At 41.5% G+C, this 13,182-nt stretch overlaps 1 pseudogene; it reads right to left on the minus strand.

Annotated features, from left to right (window-relative positions):
- Positions 1 to 9,757: 9,757 nt before the first annotated feature.
- On the minus strand, positions 9,758 to 11,524 carry LOC104677723 (annotated as a pseudogene).
- Positions 11,525 to 13,182: the final 1,658 nt, after the last annotated feature.

Below are 13,182 nucleotides of genomic sequence, written 5' to 3' on the forward strand. Positions count from 1 at the left end.
TTTCTTGTTTTTGTCGGGTTTGTCAAAGATCAGATGGTTGTAGAGGTGTGGTGGTATTTTTGAGGGCTCTCTTCTGTTCCATTGGTCTATATCTCTGTTTTGGTACTAGCACCATGCTGTTTCGGTTACTGTAGCCTTGTAGTATAGTTTGAAGTCAGGTAGTGTGATGCCTCCAGCTTTGTTCTTTTGACTTAGGATTGTCTTGGCAATGCGGGCTCTTTTTTGGTTCCATATGAACTTTGAAGTAGTTTTTTCCAATTCTGTGAAGAAACTCATTGGTAGCTTGATAGGGATGGCATTGAATCTATAAATTAGCTTGGAAAGTATGGCAATTTTCACGATATTGATTCTTCCTATCCATGAGCATGGAATGTTCTTCCATTTGTTTGTGTCCTCTTTTATTTCACTGAACAGTGGTTTGTAGTTCTCCTTGAAGAGGTCCTTCACATCCCTTGTAAGTTGGATTCCTAGGTATTTTATTCTTTGAAGCAATTGTGAATGGAAGTTCATTCCTGATTTGGCTCTCTGTTTGTCTGTTATTGGTGTATAGGAATGCGTTTGATTTTTACACATTGATTTTGTATGCTGAGACTTTGCTGAAGCTGCTTATCAGCTTAAGGAGATTTTGGGCTGAGACGATGGGGTTTTCTAAATTTACAGTCATGTCATCTGAAAACAGGGACAATTTGACTTCCTCTTTTCCTAATTGAATACCCTTTATTTCTTTCTCCTGCCTGATTGCCCTGGCCAGAACTTCCAACACTATGTTGAATAGGAGTGGTGAGAGAGGGCATCCCTGTCTTGTGCCAGTTTTCAAGGGGAATGCTTCCAATTTTTGCCCATTCAATATGATATTGGCTTGGGTTTGTCATAAACAGCTCTTATTATTTTGAGATATGTTCCATCAATACCTAATTTATTGAGAGTTTTTAGCATGAAGGCTGTTGAATTTTGTCAAAGGCCTTTTCTGCATCTATTGAGATAATCATTTGGTTTTTGTCTTGGGTTCTGTTTATATGCTGGATTACGTTTATTGATTTGTGTGTGTTGAACCAACCTTGCATCCCAGGGATGAAGCCTGCTTGATCATGGTGGATAAGCTTTTTGATGTGCTACTGGATTCGGTTTGCCAGTATTTTATTGAGGATTTTTGGCCGGGCGCGGTGGCTCAAGCCTGTAATCCCAGCACTTTGGGAGGCCGAGACGGGCGGATCATGAGGTCAGGAGATCGAGACCATCCTGGCTAATACGGTGAAACCCCGTCTCTACTAAAAAATACAAAAAACTAGCCGGGCGATGAGGCGGGCGCCTGTAGTCCCAGCTACTCGGGAGGCTGAGACAGGAGAATGGTGTGAACCCGGGAGGCGGAGCTTGCAGTGAGCTGAGAGCCGGCCACTGCACTCCAGCCTGGAGCAAGACTCCGTCTCAAAAAAAAAAAAAAAAAAAAAATTCTCTTATTTTGTTGTGTCTCTGCCAGGCTTTGGTATCAGGATGATGTTGGCTTCATAAAAGCAGTTAGGGAGGATTCCCTCTTTTTCTATCGATTGGAATAGTTTCTGAAGGAATGGTACCAGCTCCTCCTTGTACCTCTGAAAGAATTCAGCTGTGAATTCATCTGGTCCTGGACTTTTTTTGGTTGGTAGGCTATTAATTATTGCCTCAATTTCAGTGCCTATTATTGGTCTATTCAGGGATTCAACTTCTTCCTGGTTTAGTCTTGAGAGGGTGAATGTGTCCAGGAATTTATCCATTTCTTCTAGGTTTTCTAGTTTATTTGCATAGTGATGTTTATAGTGTTCTCTGATGGTAGTTTGTATTTCTGTGGGATTGATGGTGGTATCCCCTTTATCATTTTTATTGCATCTATTTGCTTCTTCTCTATTTTCTTCTTTATTCATCTTGCTAGTGGTCTATCAATTTTGTTGATCTTTTCAAAAAACCCGTTTCTGGATTCATTGAGTTTTTGAAGGGTTTTCTGTGTCTCTATCTCCTTCAGTTCTGCTCTGATCTTAGTTATTTCCTGCCTTCTGCTAGCTTTTGAATGTGTTTGCTCTTGATTCTCTAGTTCTTTTAATTGTGATGTTAGGGTGTCAATTTTAGATCTTTCCTGCTTTCTCCTGTGGGCATTTAGTGCTATAAATTTCCCTCTATACACTGCTTTAAATGTGTCCCAGAGATTCTGGTATGTTGTGTCTTTGTTCTCATTGGTTTCAAAGAACATCTTTATTTCTGCCTTCATTTCGTTATGTACCCAGTAGTCATTCAGGAGCAGATTGTTCAGTTTCCATGTAGTTGAGCAGTTTTGAGTGAGTTTCTTAGTTCTGAGTTCTAGTTTGATTGCACTGTGGTCCAAGAGACAGTTCATTCTAATTTCTGTTCTTTTACATTTGCTGAGGAGTGCTTTACTTCCAACTATGTGGTCAAGTTTGGAATAAGTGCAATGTGGTGCTGAGAAGAATGTATATTCTGTTAATTTGGGGTGGAGAGTTCTGTAGATGTCTATTAGGTCTGCTTGGTGCAGAGCTGAGTTCAATTCCTGGATATCCTTGTTAACTTTCTGTCTTGTTGATCTGTCTAATGTTGACAGTGGGGTGTTAAAGTCTCCCATTATTATTGAGTGGGAGTCTAAGTCTCTTTGTAGGTCTCTAAGGACTTGTTTTATGAATCTGGATGCTCCTGTATTGGGTGCATATATATTTAGGATAGTTAGCTCTTCTTGTTGAATTGATCCCTTTACCATTATGTAATGGCCTTCTTTAAAGTCTGTTTTATCAGAGACTAGGATTGCAACCCCTGCCTTTTTTTGTTTTCCATTTGCTTGATAGATCTTCCTCCATCCCTTTATTTTGAGTGTATGTGTGTCTCTGCATGTGAGATGGGTCTCCTGAATACAGCACACTGATGGGTCTTAACTCTTTATCCAATTTGCCAGTCTATGTCTTTTAATTGGAGCATTTAGCCCATTTACATGTAAGGTTAATATTGTTATGTGTGAATTTGATCCTGTCATTATGATGTTCGCTGGTTATTTTGCTGGTTAGTTGATGGAGTTTCTTCCTAGCATCAATGGTCTTTACAATTTGGCATGTTTTTGCAGTGGCTTATACCAGTTGTTCCTTTCCATGTTTAGTGCTTCCTTCAGGGTCTCTTGTAAGGCAGACCTGGTGGTGACAAAATCTCTCAGCATTTGCTTGTCTGTAAAGGATTTTATTTCTCCTTCACTGATGAAACTTAGTTTGGCTGGACATGAATTTCTGGGTTGAAAATTCTTTTCTTTAAGAATGTTGAATATTGGCCCCCACTCTCTTCTGACTTACAGAGTTTCTGCTGAGAGATCCACTGTTAGTCTGATGGGCTTCCCTTTGTGGGTAACCGAACCTTTCTCTCTGACTGCCCTTAACATTTTTTTCCCTCATTTCAACTTTGGTGAATCTGATAATTATGTGTCTTGGAGTTGTTCTTCTCAAGGAGTATCTTTGTGGCATTCTCTGTATTTCCTGAATTTGAATGTTGGCCTGCCTTGTTAGATTGGGGAAGTTCTCCTGGATAATATCCTGCAGAGTGTTTTCCAACTTGGTTCCATTTTCCCCGTCACTTTCAGGTACACCAATCAGACATAGATTTGGTCTTTTCATATAGTCCCATATTTCTTGGAGGCTTTGTTTATTTCTTTTTACTCTTGTTTCTCTAAACTTCTCTTCTCACTTCATTTCATTCATTTGATCTTCAATCACTGATACCCTTTCTTTCAGTTGCTCAAATCAGCTATTGAAGCTTGTACATTTGTCACACAGTTCTTGTGCCATGGTTTTCAGCTCCATCAGGTCATTTAAGGACTTCTCTACACTGGTTATTCTAGTTAGCCATTTGTCTAATCTTTTTTCAAGGTTTTTAGCTTCTTTGTGATGGGTTCGAACTTCCTCCTTTAGCTCAGAGAAGTTTGATCATCTGAAGCCTTCTCTCAGCTCGTCAAGTCATTCTCCAGCTTTGTTCTATTGCTGGCAAGGAGTTGCCTTCCTTTCGAGGGGGAGAGGTGCTCTGATTTTTAGAACCTTCAGCTTTTCTGCTCTGTTTTTTCCCCATCTTTGTGGTTTTATCTGCCTTTGGCCTTTGATGATGGTGATGTACAGATGGGGTTTTGGTGTGGATGTCCTTTCTGTTTGTTAGTTTTCCTTCTAACATTCAGGACCCTCAGCTGCAGGTCTCTTGGAATTCGCTGGAGGTCCACTCCAGACCCTGTTTGCCTGGGTATCAGCAGTGGAGGCTGCAGAACACCGAATATTGCTGAAGAGCAAATGTTGCTGCCTGATCTTTCCTCTGGAAGTTTTGTCTCAGAGGGGTACCCGGCCATGTGAGGTGTCAGTCTGCCCTTACTGGGGGGTGCCTCCCAGTTAGGCTACTCGGGGGTCAGGGACCCACTTGAGGAGGCAGTCTGCCTGTTCTCAGATCTCAAACTCCATGCTGGGAGAACCACTACTCTCCTCAAAGCTGTCAGACAGGGACATTTAAGTCTGCAGAGGTTTCTGCTGTCTTTTGTTCAGCTATGCCCTGCCCCCAGAGGTGGAGTCTATAGAGGCAGGCAGGCCTCCTTGAGCTGCGGTGGTCTCCACCCAGTTCAAGCTTCCTGGCAGCTTTGTTTACCTACTCAAGCCTCACCAATGGTAGGCACCCCTCCCCCAGCCTTGCTACCACCTTGCAGTTTGATCTCAGACTGCTGTGTTAGCAATGACCTAGGCTCCATGGGCATGGGATCCTCCAAGCCAGGCACGGGATATAATCTCCTGGTGTGGCCATTTGCTAAGACTGTTGGAAAAGCGCAGTATTAGGGTGGGAGTGACCCGATTTTCCAGATGCTGTGTGTCACCGTTTCCCTTGGCTAGGAAAGGGAATTCCCTGACCCCTTGTGCTTCCCGGGTGAGGCAATGCCTTGCCCTGCTTTGGCTCACACTCGGTGGGCTGCACCCATTGTCCTGCATCCACTGTCTGACAAGCCCCAGTGAGATGAACCCGGTACCTCAGTTGGAAATGCAGAAATCACCTGTCTTCTGTGTCACTCACGCTGGGAGCTGTAGACTGGAGCTGTTCCTATTCGGCCATCTTGGAACCGCCTATCAGAAGCATTTTTCAACATAGCACTCTTCATGAACACATTTCTTAAAGATTAGAAAATAAGCCATCATATAGCCATATATTAATTTATTTAGTCATTTCCCTACACTTAGACTTTTAGGTTGTTTCTAACTTAGGGCTATTCTAAATAATGCCGCAAGAAACATCTCTATGTGTGTAACTTTGCTATTTTTTTTTTTTTTTTTTTTTGAGGAGGAGGAGTCTCGCTCTGTCGCCCAGGCTGGAGTGCTGTGGCGTGATCTCGGCTCACTGCAAGCTTCACCTCCCGGGTTCCCGCCGTTCTCCCGCCTCAGCCTCCGAGTAGCTGGGACTACAGGCGCCCGCCACCTCGCCCGGCTAGTTTTTTGTATTTTTAGTAGAGACGGGGTTTCACCGTGTTAGCCAGGAGGGTCTCGATCTCCTGACCTCGTGATCCACCCGCCTCGGCCTCCCAAAGTGCTGGGATTACAGGCTTGAGCCACCGCGCCCGGCCCAACTTTGCTATTTTTAAACTTGCTTCTTTGGGCTAGATTTGCCAACACAGCATTCCACAGTGGACATTTTGAGGTTTCTGATATGTAGTTACGACTGGCTGTATGAATACTCCTATAATCTGGATGCCCCGAGATGCCACGGAGTCCTTTACCAGGTCACCCAGTAATTGACCCCCTCAGAACCCATAGCTCTGGGCAGAGGAGGAGGAAAGAGATGCTGGCAGAGATGTATAGGAAGGTGGAAGGTTTGGCAAAGGAGAGTACTGCCATGTTGGTCTTGGTTGAGCCACCATGTTTAAATACCATCTTGTCACTTTCAATACTTTGGGCTCAGTAGCATAAGATCATTTATTCAGCTTTTATAACATTCTACTCCCCTGACTGTAAAGTGCTACACATTAGTTTTTTGTTTTTTTTTTTTAATGAATTAATTCTGAAGGCTAGAGACATTTGAGATTCTGTGGCTCCCTGAGATGCTGTAAATCCAGAGCTGGGAATTGTGCCTGCAGTGGCAGAAGCTGCCAGGTCACCAGATGGCAACAGAGCGGAGGTCCAGGCACTGCCTTTGGTCCTGAAAGTTCAGATGCTTTCTGGCTGCCCACTGCTCCACACTTGGTGGGACAAGAGCATTAACCTTTCTTCCGTGATGCAGCCAGATCTCATTTCCTTTAGTAATTATGCTAAAATCTCTAGCTTTAGGAATTAAGACAACAATGAGCCAACCTCCCAGAGATTTATTTCTTTGGCCCTGTCTTAAAATAAGGGATTGCACAACTGTAACCTCAGCCGGGCCCTTTCTCTGAGTTAGGGTCTGGTCCATGATATGACCATGGAAGGATGAGAAACCAAAGAGAAGAATAGAGCCAGACATAAATTATTAACAATAATAAAAACTTTAAAAATACGCTATTTTAAAATGTATATATTAATGCAATGCAAGCTTTCCTAAAAAGAAATGTCTGTTTGTGAATCACACACAAGCAAGGCCTTCCCATTTCATATTTCTGTGGTCTTCCATAAAAGTCATAGTAGGAAACACTCCCTAGTGGCACTTGGAAGAGAAATAACTGCCTCTGAGGAAGTGGAAAAAGGAAAAATGTTTCCAAATATTGGAACTCTTGAACATACAGATAGTCAAGATGGAGTTCTTGTTTTTTGGTTTTTTTTAGAAATGAGCTATCGCTATGTTGTCCATGCTGAGCATGAACCCCTGGGCTGAAGAGATTCTTCTGCTTCAGCCTCCCAAATAGCTGAGAATACAGGTACATCACCACACCCGGACAAGATGGAGTTTTTTTTGTTTTTTTGTTTTTTTTAGTTGCTTTTCTTTTTCCACTTTTAGATTCAGAGGGTACATGTGCAGGTTTGTTTCATGGGTATATTTTGTGATGCTGAGGTTTGGGATACAAATGGTCTTATCATCCAGGTACTGACCAGGTACTGACTTCCTCATTTCCTCTCTCCCCAAGCTCTCCATTCTCTACTGGCTCAGTTTCTAGCATTTTAGTATCTTCTTTCCTGCTAAAGAACTTGTCCAAGTAACGAGTGTAAGTGTTTTCCTTCTCAACTTGTTCATCCTTCCTTACCTCACAAAACTGATTGACCTGACAAAACTGATTGACCATGTTAGTTTTTCAATCTTGGCCTTCCCCGAGTAGTCCCCAGTGTCTATTGTTGCCGTCTTCATGTCCATGTGTACCTGATGTTTAGCTCCCACTTATAAGTGAGTACATGCGGTATCTGGTTTTTCTATTCCTGCTTTAATTCACTTAGGATAATGGCCTCCATCTGCAACCGTGTTGCAGCAAAGGACATGATTTTATCCTTTTTTTCTTTTTTGGCTGTGTAGGATTCTGTGATATATATGTACCATATTTTCTTTATCAAATCCACTGTTGATGGGCACCCAGGTTGATTCCATGACTTTGCTATTGTGAATGGTACTGTAATGAACCTGCAAGTGCATGTGTCTTTTGGTAGGACAATTTGTTTTCTTTTGAACATATACGCACTAATGGGATTGCTGGGCTGAATGGCAGTTCTAAGTTCTTTGAGAAATCCCAAACTGCTTTTCATAGTGGTGGAACTAATTTACATCCCCACAAGTGGTGTGTAAGCATTCCCTTTTCTCTGCAGTCTTGCCAACATCTATTGTTTTTTGACTTTTTAATAATGGTCATTCTGACTGTGTGAGATGGTATCTCATTGTCGTTTTGATTTGCATTTCTCTGATAATTAGTGATGTTTAGCAATTTTTCATGTTTTTTCGCTACTTGTATGTCTTTTTTTGAGAAGTACCTGTCCATGCCTTTTGCCCCATTTTAATGGGGCTATTTGTTTGCTGCTTGTTCAACTGTTTAAGTAAAGATGGAGTTTTTATTTAACATATTTAAAGATGAACTCACTGAAAATTAAGCCACAAAGTTGGTCCTCTTTATGCATCCGTTTTGTTGACAGCCTTACCTAGAGCATACTTTTCTCTAAAGGGCTGAAGCATTCTTGATATTATGCAGAGCAGTGCCTATAAAATTTAATGTGCACATCACTTGGGAATATTGTTTAAATATGGATTCTGATTCAGTGGGTCTTGGGTGGGGCCTAGGATTCTGCATTGCTAACAAACTCCTAGATGATGCTGATGCTTCTGGTTTGTGGATCAAAGCCTGAATAGCAAAGACATAGGCAATGATGAAGTCCAGTTTCTAGAAGACGTTGAACACTCTGCTGCTGATTCTCTGAGCTCAAAACATTAAGGCCTGTTTCCTGGAGCTTCCTGAGTGATCAAGAGAGATCCTCTTTCTAGCTGTGATTCATGGTGTGAATAAGGGCAAATATCTCCTTTCCCCTCCTAGGTCAACCACTGAGAACATGTTGCAAACTCTCTCTTGGTGGAGTTTAAATAATGAAGTGATGTCTTGATCTGCCGATGTTTCAATAGCTGAGTACTTCCTTATGAAATCAATCTGAACCCAACCAACAATGGCATTGATTATTCCCTAAGGCCATCATCTCTAGCCCACACACTTCATATAATATAGGAGGCTCTCCCAATCTTATTAACTAACCTCAGCCTGTACTTCCTCCCTGCTTCCACTGGAAGTAATTACCCTGCTGGGATTTCTAAGTCACCGTGTTTATCATTGCCTAAAGATTTTTCAGAAAAGAATAGGATTAATAAGTGTCAGAGCCAGCTTTCTTAATTTTTATTATAATGCAAAAGGAAAAGAAACCAGGTGGCATTTGCATTCATATTTGTAGACTCACTGGAATTTGGGGTTCAAGAATGAAGCTAAATCTGGCAGATCAGGACTGAGTGACCTGCTCAATATTGTAATTACCTGCAAGTTTATCATATGATGGAAAAATGCTCCTGAGATAATTTTTTTGTTTGTTTGTTTAACCTAATTTTATTCATGCTTGCCTTGGGATGGGGAATAGATCATTCAGTAAAAACATACAGTGAAAACAAAATGTCTTATCATGTGCAACTTTAAAACTACAATAATGATGTACCTTAATTACTTCCATGCACACAAGTCTAACACTCTTTTTTTTTTTAATATACACAATTAAGACTTCTAGGAGCATTTTATAATAAAGTAATTCCTAATTAATTTTTCTTTGTAGATAGATCAAGCACCTCCAAAACACAAATTCCTACACACAGTGAGCATGTTACTTAAAATGAACACTTAAATAAATTAAGTACCTGGACAGTCTTAGGATAAGCTTACTTTATAGATTCAGCTAGGAAGGCAACAGACCATAGTGCCAAATGGAAAAAGTGTATTTGCAAATAAATTTTAAAAACTAAGTGAATTTTTTTTTTTTTTTTTTTTTTGAGACAGAGTCTCGCTCTGTCACCCGGACTGGAGTGCAGTGGCCGGATCTCAGCTCACTGCAAGCTCCGCCTCCCGGGTTCACGCCATTCTCCTGCCTCAGCCTCCCGAGTAGCTGGGACTACAGGCGCCAGCCACCTCGCCCGGCTAGCTTTTTGTATTTTTTAGTAGAGACGGGGTTTCACCGTGTTAGCCAGGATGGTCTCGAACTCCTGACCTTGTGATCCGCCCGTCTCGGCCTCCCAAAGTGCTGGGATTACAGGCTTGAGCCACCGCGCCCGGCCAAAACTAAGTGAATTTTTATAATTAAATACAGAAAATATACTGATTTACTAAAATAAGATGTGATGTATTAACACTTCACTATAAAGAATGCACACCAGAACATTTATAAAGAGTGAATGAGTCTCATTAAGAATAGTTTACTACAATAAACCCTGGCTAAATAGAAGTGCATATTGTGAAGCACTATAGTGGTATATGTTTAGCCACATACTCTTGTTACCTTGAGGTAGATAACACATGCGTACCAAATTTGGCATTCATTTTCAGTTGCTGCTGGTATTAGGTATTATGTGTTTTAAGAAATGTGTACACTATGAAAAACTTGAAAATACTCATGAATGAAAAATGTCTTAGAAAAAATAGCTATTTTCATGCAATTATGTACAGTCTCACTGTGTAAATTTCAAGGCAAGGTTTGTTTCCTGTAAAACAGATCACTGTTCTATGAGAGAATGTTCTTTACTTGTCTTAGCGCATTTCTTTTTTCCTCCTGCATTGCATTATTTTGCTCTAGTCTTTATTTTTGTGTGCAAATGACATGCCAGTTAAAATAAAAACTATCTCACGTGTAGAAAAAGAAAGTCTGGATTTTAAAAACCAAGAACTAATAAAATCCTTACTAAATGACACCATCTGATTCAAGTAAAAAATGACTTAAACATAGTAATAAAAAAAGGCAAAACACACTTCATGAAGAATACAAAGATAAATGTCTGCTGAGTGTTTTAGTTCAGATGTTTCAGAATGCTACTGTATGTTTTATGAGGAATTTGAGGGGAAGATTTCATAGCAGAAGGTGTTAATGTGGCCTGTATTGACTTATGTGGTGACCCAACTGGACTGCAAAACTGTGGGACGTCTATGGACTCGAGCTGCTTGTTAAAGAGGAACTTCCCACTGTTGTTCAGAAATCCTTCCTCATTTCCTCTCTCCCCAAGCTCTCCAATCTCTACTGGCTCAGTTTCTAGCATTTCAGTATCTTCGTTCCTGCTGAAGAACTTGTCCAAGTAACGAGTGTAAGTGTTTTCCTTCTCAACTTGTTCATCCTTCTTTACCTCACACAACTGATTGATGAGATAACAGTCCTCCCCACCACTCACAAACTGGCTGTCCCAAGAAGACTGGTACAAGGTTTCTAATTGAGCCAGATTTGCCATTCCTTTTTCCTGTTTTGCTTGGCTTACTGACTTTGATATCAAACTTTTCAATTCTAGTTAGGACACTGAGCTATTCAAGTCATTTAATTTATCAACAACATCAGTAGACTCATGTTGGGAACTAAGTTGAATAGTTCCTGCAATAAAGGAATCAAAATCAAATCCCTGATTCTTTTCTCTTGCCTTTTCCAGCCAGTTGCTGTGATGTTTCCTCTAGTGCTATCTGGGCTTTAACCAATCCATTCCTTTCACGTTTTGATTTGCCTTATCAGATTTTTCTTTGCTTGTTCTTTCCAATTGGAAAGATCTATAATGAGCTTGGGTTCACAGTAATGGTTCACTCTGTGTCTCCAAACTAAGTTATCTAAATATGATGATGACCTCGTTTTGTAGTTACAAGTATGGCTACACTCCAGATCACAATATTTGTTTTCATGATCATCTGGGTACTGCCAACAAGGCTCAGTAGAGTAATTGGTACAAAAGCAGGATCCTCCAGATACTTTTCCTGATCGCCATCCAAATATTTTCAGGGGTCGACCTGTACTTCTTCATCAGTGGCAACAGACAGAGCTCTTGGATCAAGCTGAACTTCATCAATGTCAAAGTTGTTATGTATAGGCCAATCATTGCCAATCATATTGCCTTTTCCTTTAGAATTATTGAACTTGTGTAAACAAGGAAGAAAACCGGCATCAAAAGGAAAGATCTTTCAAAAAGAGAGAAGAAAAATAATTATGCTTTCACAGCACAATGGTTTCTTGATGCTCATTGCATACGCCAAACAGACCTGTTGAGTTCCCCTTAGATTTGAAGCTCAGAACGTTCTACTCATATTGAGAATTAAAAAGATTGCAGTACTCATAGTTCAAGAAAGGGGCAGCAACTCTGCACATATTTAAATAAAACACTCAAGAAACTCAAACGGAATGAAATGATACACTATGCACTCAGATTACTGTGCTAAACGATTTAACAAATATGTGAATAAATGTGCACACAACAGGCTTCTGTGAACATTCTCCTCACAGTGCATATACATTCAGTGTTGGACTGATCCTGAGCAGCATCGTTCTAAGGTGCTGGTAAGCACTATTTCTGTTTTGCTTCTTTTCTTCCTTTGTTGCTGTATATTTCTTTCTTTTTTTTTTTTTTTTTTGAGACAGAGTCTTGCTCTGTCACCCAGGCTGGAGTGCAGTGGCCGGATCTCAGCTCACTGCAAGCTCCTCCTCCCGGGTTTATGCCATTCTCCTGCCTCAGCCTCCCGCGTAGCTGGGACTACAGGCGCCCGCCACCTTGCCTGGCTAGTTTTTTTTTGTATTTTTTAGTAGAGACGGTGTTTCACCGTGTTAGCCAGGATGGTCTCGATCTCCTGACCTCGTGATCCGCCCGTCTCGGCCTCCCAAAGTGCTGGGATTACAGGCGTGAGCCACCGCGCCCGGCCTGTTGCTGTGTATTTCAACAGGAAGCCCTGGCGGCTGTTGGTTAACAGAAGGTGTCTTTTGTTAGTGTTCAGGTGATTCCAGCTCACCGCAATCACAATCAAAGCTACCATTCATCTTACTCTGATTCAATGGGACTTCTCCGACTCATCCAGAGAGTGCAGGGACCGCGGACAGCCCCCAGTGTCCGCTCAGGTCTCCAGCTGTGCTGGCGGCAGTGGCCTCTCCCAGGCTCTCGCTCTCGCTTTGCCGCAGTCGCCGCCATGTGTCCTGCGAGAGAGCGCTTCTGAGGTAATCTTAAGTGAAAAGGGACTCTGCAAATTGTGAAGACACTATAACCACAACTTTGGTAAAAGTTTGAATGCCATGTAAGGGAAGAAAAACTGGAAGGAAAACACTAAATGATAAACTCAACTAAAGTGGTTGAGTTTAAACAGGAAAATATGAATATGCTTTCCTTTTACAATTTTTTGTGCTTTTTACTGTTTTTATAACGAGCAAGTATTGACATTGCAATTGAAAAGAAAATCTGGACTCTAAAATTAAACACTCAGTTAATGGGCCAGGTGCAATGGTTCACACTTGTAATCTCAGCGCTTTGGGAGATGGATCGCTTGAGCTCAGGAGTTTGAGACCAGCCTGTGCAACATGGTGAAACATGTCTCTACAAAACATACAGAAATTAGCCGGGCCCGTGCCTGTAGTTCCAGCTACTTGGGATGCTGAGGTGGAAGCATCACTTGAGCCCAGGAGGTGGAAGCTGCAGTGAGCCGTGATCGTGCCACTGCACTCCGGCCTGCGTGACAGAGTGAGACTGTCTCAACAACAACAAAAAGACAACAAAAAGACACTCAGT

The sequence above is a fragment of the Rhinopithecus roxellana genome, chromosome 11 (assembly GCF_007565055.1).
Source record: "Rhinopithecus roxellana isolate Shanxi Qingling chromosome 11, ASM756505v1, whole genome shotgun sequence".
NCBI lineage: Eukaryota > Metazoa > Chordata > Mammalia > Primates > Cercopithecidae > Rhinopithecus > Rhinopithecus roxellana.